We start from the raw sequence: 8432 nt of genomic DNA, 5'->3' as shown, positions 1-8432 counted from the left end.
GTTTCTCGTAGTGGAGGTCCAGAGTCTCTGAGGTTGGTAGCATTTGGTTCATTCATCTTCTGTATCGGTCAACTAAGACCTTTGTGATGGCCTCTAAATACAGGAGATGTTCTGGTGAGTTTTTAGCTTCACTGGTGAGTCTGAATACATTCTGTGATTTCTGGAGTTTTGACTAAGAACAGGCTTTTAAATATTCTCATCACATTCCTCTTCTGTGGTGTGATTGAGGTGAAAAATCAAGTACACCTTCTGAAACTTTAATGGGAAGCAACTTTCAAACTCCTGACTCACCCTTCTCCTGCAGCCTGAGGTGGGGTTTTGTAATCTCTGCTTTGCTGTTATCCTTCCTGATAAGAGACATCCAGTTATTCAGCTCACTGTTGAACAATGTTTAATGTGTCTCCAGTGGAAGTAAAACCTCACTTACTCTTGAGGCCGATGCATGGAAAGTCAGTACTTGCTATTGTCAGTTTTTGAAATTACTTGCTCACTCCTAAACTTCCTCTTTTTTTTCCCCAAATCTGTCAATCAAGCCACTAGGATATGTTGAAGGATGTCATGGTCATCTGAGTTATTACCCTTATCATTAAGCAAGAGAGAACCCTGTCGTAATTTCAGTATCCTCTGGCTGAAAATCCTCCTTTTGCTGCTGCTGCAGCTGTTCCTGATGGCAGAAGGGCTGGTTCCTTCCTACTGGTTTGGGTTTTGGTTTTGGTTTGTCTGTTTGCGGTTTGTTTTGGGTTTTGTGGGGGCCTCGGGTTTTGGGTTTTGGGTTGGTTTTTTTTTGAGTTTTGCCTGTTTGGTTTTGGTTTTTGTTTTCTTTATCTTTTTGTGGTTTTTTGGTTGTTTGGGGTTTTTTTTTTCTCTTTCCCCTCCCTTTTTTTTCTTCCCCCCCCCACCAGGGGCATACTGTTTAGATAGACAGGAGATACTACCTAATTCTTTGTGCTTCTTTGAGATGGGCTGTGTGCTCTGAACAGTTCGTGAAACTGGGGCACACAACAGCAAAAATGAAGCAAAAAACCCCCACATTACCAGCTTACTTAAATCAGGAATCCCTGAGCTATGGTGGGCTTGCCATTGGTGCTCTGTAAGCTGCTTCGGAGTGATTCTCAAATACTACCAAAAAAGATCCATTGGAACAAAACCAGTGATACTCAAGTAACCTCACTTTGGGCAACTGACCTAGATTGAAATTGTGTAGGATTAATTCCAGCCATCTAGCCTCCAACCTTGACAGATCTTGATCTGATAGCTCAAAGAATCCATTCTCATAGCTCTTGCTCTGTTTAGGCATCTATATTGAACTTGTTTTAAGTGCACAGTGAAGAAGTCTTTGTAAAGCAGCATCCATCAGTCTGTGAGCTTGTGCTCATGAACTACTAGGACCCTTCAAGGGGTAACTAAAAAGCAAGCCTATGGAACATAGATAGGAAAGAGTGAAACCTGCATTCCTAAAACGAGCTCCTCAGTTTACTGCATGGTCAATACAGAATTAAGGCCTTCAGAGGCACGCAGGGTCTGCCTGTGTCTGGAGGCCCGCCCCTCCTCATCAGCTATAGACAGACTATTTCGGTAGACACAAGTGGGTGCAGACCCAACAGCCGAGCGTGCGAGAGTGGATTTCACCCACTCTTGAACTGTGGATGCTCAAAAAGATTGAGGATTTCAGTAAAACATCCTCACCAGTGACAGTGTAACAGCTCTGCATGAGGTTCACCCACTTAGGCATATGAGATTTACATCCTTCTCAGGCATTTGAGGAATCATCTTGAGCTAACTAGCCATTATTAAGCCTAGAACATTTTTATGTCTTCATATATATCTATACTGGAAGATGTATAGTTTGGAAGCATCCAACATAGCAAGGAATCTAGGGATTTGTTGTTTCAGTAGACAGATTTCCCATCTTCATTATTTATTTCTCCCTCACACTTAATCTCCTGAATAAAATTGATAAATTATTATGTTTTCTTTAAAAAAAAATAAATAGCTTGTTGTTAAAAAACAAGCCCCGTAAAACCTTATACACCAACTTGGCAATATTCCATTTGAAAAAAGCTGAGACTTGCCAATTAGGAATTTTAGTCAAAAATGTTGAGCTCAATCAAGTGATATCCTTCACAAAAATTTGTTTTGCATAAACTCTCTTATCTTTTGTGACAATCTTAATTCAAAGGGAGCTCAACAAGGACTTGTTCATAAGCATATGCCGAGTGGCATAAATTATATTATCTTTCTATTTTAATAAATCCCCACATTCATTATTAACATTAAGCTGCTCAAATTAATGTCACAATACAAATTTATAATTACCCAAATTATTTAATTTACATTTTCTTTTAAGTATTGGTTCTAACTCTAGCTTTCTTAACAGTCTTCTGAAACATGTCTAATATTCTAACAATTACTGAATATTAATCCTGAGAGCTCACTGACCAGCTCTTTTAAAATGCTTGGTGTGAAGTTATCCAGACATACTCATCTAAGACCATTAATAGTAGCTGTTTTAATATGCTCTTGAATTACTGTTGAAATGGAAAATATTTTGTCATTATCATATGATACAAATACATTATCTACTCTACTAGAGCACAGGAATATTTAGCATGTTTTTCTCCTTGCTTATCAACAGTTCTATGTGTTTTAGCTAAAATCAGACAATTGGTAGGGTTCTTAATACATAGCATGGACTGTTTTTAGATGTTCTTTTCAATGTGTGGTCATTGACTTCTTAGGCATCTCTCTTCCTCCATATTATTTTTCCACAATCACTGCTGTCAAAATTATATTTGCTGTTACTAGTTCTTTTCCCAGCTGTTGAGTATCTATAATTATAACTGCTTTGCCAAATGCCCTCTAAAGAGGCAGAAGGAAAGAGGAAGGGGTGTTTTGTTTTGACCGGCTTCTGTGGGATTGTAGACTTTGAGGACCGCACTCACATCACTCATGCTCTGCCTAATTACTCACTGGTCACTACTTAAGCCTACTATTTATTTCAGCTTTGTCAAATTAGCCTTTTTAAATCACCAGGTTAATAGCTTTTTGTTCCAGTCCTTTCTGCCGATTACAAACGGTACAATTAAATAATCATTTTGGGATATCCACCAAAAGCTTCCCTTTTTTTGACCCGTTGTCAGATCTAATAATTATAACCGTGTCTAGTGCGGATTTCTGCTGTGCTGGATGCAAGACTGTTTGAGTACAGAGACTACTGCGTAATTTTAGAAATTGTGAAGACATTAGCGCCAGTAGCATGAGCTCTGCTGCTGCACCGCTAAGGGTACAGCTACGCGACCCACTGAAATTTAGGTTCCTATCCTTGCTCTGAATAAGGCAGTTCAGGTACCATGGGGGACACGGCCACACAGGGTCATGAGCATCTCTGGAGAGCCGAAGTGGTCTCTGGGGGTCTGCAGCGAGAGGTCTGTGTGAGATATCACACAGCAGATATTCTGCTCAAAAGCCACCCAGATCTTCCTTCTGCACGCTGTAGGCAGCTGATTAAGCAGCTTATCCTTTCTTCCCCTGCTTGAAAGCACACAGCATAAGAGGTGAAGGATTTTTTCTTTTTTCTGACCACATCCCTTAATTATTTTTGCTCTCGACGTCAGGATTTAGTTCCAAATGAGTATTCGCTGCCCTACTTCATTATGCTCCTTGGGACTGTTAAACAAGTAGCGTGTCACCGCTTTAATGCCCTCCTAGCCCGTCCAGCCAGAACATCCCCTCTACTACGTCCAAGCCTTCAAAGGCTCCACTTCCCCAGCTGGCGGACCAGCATTTCACAAAACCCAAACCACTCCACGTTATTTCTCTGATCAGGAGACTTCATCCAGAACATGCAAGTACGGCAGTTCTACAGTTCGTGTTTGTTAACAAATTTTTGGCGTAAACACTGTGGAGCCAAAAACGCTTTCTTTAGTAGCAAAGAATGTGGGTTTGTCTCATGTATTCAAGCAGTTAAACATCAGCGTAGGACCACCCAGCACTAACAAATGTTGCCAAACAGCATTTGCTTTTATAAAGCGGGCAGACTCCGCGTTGCACGGGGGAGGCGGAAGAAAAGAGTGGTGGGGGTTCCCATCAAACTTCAAGCGACAGGCAAACTGCCCTCCTAAAAATCCTGGATGTTATTTTCAAAGTAGCCTTTTTAATTAATCTCATGTAATTACCCCTTTTTCAAGATTTCCATCTGCGCTAGTAGTACATAAATAATTAAATGACGTGCTTAAGGAGCATGCTGTGGTAGTTTCTGGCCCTACCGTGCAACAAGTCAGAGCTGAGCGGCTGTATGACAAGGGATGAAACTACAGGAAGCACTCGTCTCCTAAAGCTGAGTCAGTGACCTGTTGTTCTCCAAAAGGCCTGTTGTAATAAACAGCCTCCAGTTCAGATATTCATTAAACTTATAGAGGTCAAAAAATGGGGCTGGAAACAATAAAAGTTTTTCTGTACTTCCTCCTCTCAGGTGATCTGAGAATATTGAAATATGTACCTCAAACTGATAAATACGACGCTGTTACCTAAAGTTATTAAGAATCCTTAAAATCCAAGTAAAGCTTGGGTTCAGCTACTGAGTAAGATGTCTTGTTTCCTCCAGACAGGTTGATGATTCTTAATCCAAGAATTCAATTAATGAGCAGTTGAAGTTTCCATCTAGAAGCATCTGTTCCACCAAGTCAGCACTGGCCTTGATAAATAGCAAATCAGACTGATGCATGCCAGTGTATACACACATGCTCAAGTTAAACTGGGGCGAAAATACTCGAACAGATCTCTGCATAGACAGATTTACATAATTAATCTGTAATTAGGCTTTATACAGTGCAGACTGACTCAGGTCAAAACACAGAAAATGCAGACATGGTAGGATCTTTACCTGTTGCTGCAGTTTTTTTTTCAAAGGTTGTTTGTGGGTAAGTTTACATACCTTCATTTGGTTGTCACAAACCTTCACTGCTATTCTAACTTACTCATCTTGCAGTGGAGGAAAAATATGTTTAGCTAAAGGATAAAAACAAACCACAACTACAATTGCATCTGGGTGCTTTTAGTAATTTCAGCAAACTTCAAACGTAACTTTAAAAGTTTTGCCTCATTTTAACTGTGCAAAAGAGAAGCTTGCGTACACCACTCATTTTATAAATATAAAGTGTGTACAAAGCTTTGGAATGGTGGCTCTCCCTTGGCCTGTGGAATAGAGGAATTGGTTTGTTTGCTATTTTTATATCTTTATTTTCTAAAAAAAAAGATGTGAAGTCCAGTTCTCTGATGCTGGAGTCAGTCTGTTGAGAATGTTTCTACCTGACATGATGTGCCAGTTCAATTCCAGTAACGAAGAACACCAAGCTTGTTCAGGAAGGTACACTCTTCGCTTCCAGCTGCACGGCAAAACCATGCTGAGGGGCTCCACTGGGAATGGGAAGGTTTTACACAACTCTCTTAGGGTATACTGAGGCATTAGCAAAAATAAAACAACTCGCTTTCTGTACGTGCTTCACAACAAAGACTTGTCCAAGGGGAACTGGAGGTATTTTCCTGATTGTAAGACTCTGCACACCAGAGCGGGACGGTGGAACTGGACGACTATTGACGTGTTATGAGGGGAAAGAAATCAAGATGAAGTGTATTTTTACTCTAAATGCCAGGCTGAGCTAATTAGGGAGTGCCATGTGTTATTTCAGGAAGAACATCCTTTTCTCCACAGGGTCTATCACAGTATTTTTGGTAAAGTTAAAAGAAAAACGGGAACCGGGCTTGCTGTTGCATAAGCAAAGGGAACACCTCTGTAAGCTTGTCCTGAAATGGCAGCAGATAAAGGGACGCAGCAATAGACTATCGTTTCATGATTTTCCACATTCGCTTTAACAGAAAGCCACCCCGCTACATTCCTCGTTGTAGTGGTGCTGTATTATATAGCGCAAGTGGCATTTGCAAAGCCTGTCATGAGTTAAGATGGTACCTCGTGGGTAGTGCGATCCTGTTTGCAGTGGAAAGTCAGAATAGGAAAAAATAATTACCTTCTCAGGTAAAAGGGTCATATTGGCTCTCTTTTGAAAGCTGAAAGTAAGAACAAAAAAACATTTCTTCCCATGGGGAGATAGAGTCCAATGGGTGGTCAAAAGTACAGACAGCTACTGATTTTGCAAGAAAATTTATTTCCACTTCTCTAGTTAAGTTTACAGGAAAAAAATGAGGTGGGTATTTGCTAACTCAGAACAGGCCTCTGAATGTGCTAAAAGCTCCTGAAATTATTATCAGACGTCATCCTATGGCTTCAAGTCTGGCTCAGTTCAGCTGAGGTCCTCAGGCCTCCCTCACCTCATCCACATCTTCCCAACCCTCCCTGGCCCCTCCAAACAACACACATACAGCTCCCCACCAACTCCAGCCCTTCTCCTCCCCACCAGGACAGCAAAACACATGTACCTTCCCTCAGAGGTATGTCTGGCCAAGCCCATGAGTTAGGAAAGCCAGGAGCCCATCTCCATCCACCCTGTCCCCGCTCCCACCCATCCTGAGCTCCTCTGCTCCCAAGCCCCCTCCCTGCCAAGCTCCCGACCGACCGCCGGGGACCCGACATTTGTTCTTGTTTTCTCCTGTCTCCCCTAATGGGTCCAACACTACTAAGCGAAGAGGAATGCGCAGAACAAGGGAGTTCAAAGTAATTGAGTCTACATTCATTCAGAAATCCTGGAGCCTTGCCCGCTCAGAACCTGCAGCATTTACATAGTTTCAGAAAGTTTAACCCTTTTCGCCGAACCTGGTAACGCTCTTTCGAGCACAGAGCGTTGCGCTTCTCTCACCGGTGACCCAAGACGCTGGAGGGAATCTTTCACATGCCCAACTCCAGCTGCTTACCACTCAACGTTTTATTTCTCCTTTTTTCCCTCTGCAGGACAGTAATTTAAGACCTTGAGCTGTCATTTTGAAAAGATGCTCAGGGAACTGTATTACAGAGGAACGATCACTCACCATAACTCCCGAACGCTTCTGCCGAACGTCTGTCTTACACGAACAGAACTGTGCTGGGTTTAAAAGAGCTTACTCAGTTTTCTGCTGCAAATTTGTCTGCTAAGGTGTAAACTCACTTATAACTCCATCTGCAAAATCAGTGAAAAAACAGAAATGTTCCAAAATTATTATAACTGTAAACCTGCAATTTTTTTTTCTGATTATTATTTCTGAACAAACTCTCATTTCAATTTAATTTAGGAGATGATGCTAGTTCGCAGTTTACAACTGACTTTAAATTAGTAAGTAAAAATTATTTGTTCAAAGAAGTATAAAATCTAATAACAATGGACATTGTTAAAACAGGTTAGCAATTTTTTTTTCTCAATCTAAGCATTCATTTAGGCTATCTAGAAGCTAAACAATGCTGCACTGTATAGGTCAGATAAACAGTGAAGCTGAGCAGGAACAAGAGTGGATCTGACTTGCCTGTTTAATCCTTAGTGACAGCAGAAATGCTAAAATAAAACCTTTTAAAAATTATATGGTCTTTAGTAATCTTCCATTGACGGTTGGTTGACAAAAGGCTGTAGGAGTGAGCCCATCGTTAGCACAAGAACATGGTGATGGGATTGGATTTGTTTACCTGCAGTACAGACGTAATTACATCCTTTTTTAAAAAATTAAAACACATTCAGAGCTCCTTCTGAAAACGTTTTAAGTGTACACAGGTTTACTCAGCAATACCGTTCTAATCAACCCCCCAAAGCGTTTGCCAGAGCAGGCCCATTATAAATGTACATATCTAAACCAAAGCAAAACAACAACAACAAAAAATTTTGAAATTATCTGTTTATTATTCATTTAATCAGATGGAGGTAAAATGTATAATTCAAGTATGCAAGTCTCAGAAACATTTCAGTTACTACAGCCATACAATTTACATCAGTGTCTGAAAGTTACTAGGATATGTGCTACATCAGATGCTGCCCAGCCCTGTTCTGTGCCTGGTCTTTCTTCTAGCAGAATTACAGTCGAATTAAGTTCCAGACAGCATAGTGCAGTATTACTAGTTTTGCATTTTTAAAGCTGTTACAGAGCAGTTCATACCAAACTTGTAATTTCAGAGGGTCAAAAAAGCAGTTCAAAGCCTAACTGGGTTAAAACAGAGTACATGAAGGGCATTCAGAAAACATAGTTTGAAGCCTAATCCTGAACTAGAGTTATGTGAAGGGCGTTCACACATAAACAAAACATGATTTTAAAATCTGTTGGTTAAAACACCTGTTCCTAGGCTAGAATGGGGAAAGACGTGCCAGTGATGAGTCTTTGGAAAAGGACACTGAAGCCGCATGTTACATGAATACGTGTTAGCGTTGGATGGAAATGAGCCTGCATGACTTTAAATGCTGCGCTGACGGGAGTAGCCGGATCTGTGTTAGTAATAACAAGCATCAAGCGGCTACATATTGCTA

Source organism: Nesoenas mayeri, assembly GCF_963082525.1.
Source record: "Nesoenas mayeri genome assembly, chromosome: 1".
Classification (NCBI taxonomy): domain Eukaryota; kingdom Metazoa; phylum Chordata; class Aves; order Columbiformes; family Columbidae; genus Nesoenas; species Nesoenas mayeri.
The sequence above is the reverse complement of the archived record's forward strand: the minus strand, read 5'-3'. Positions refer to the sequence as shown.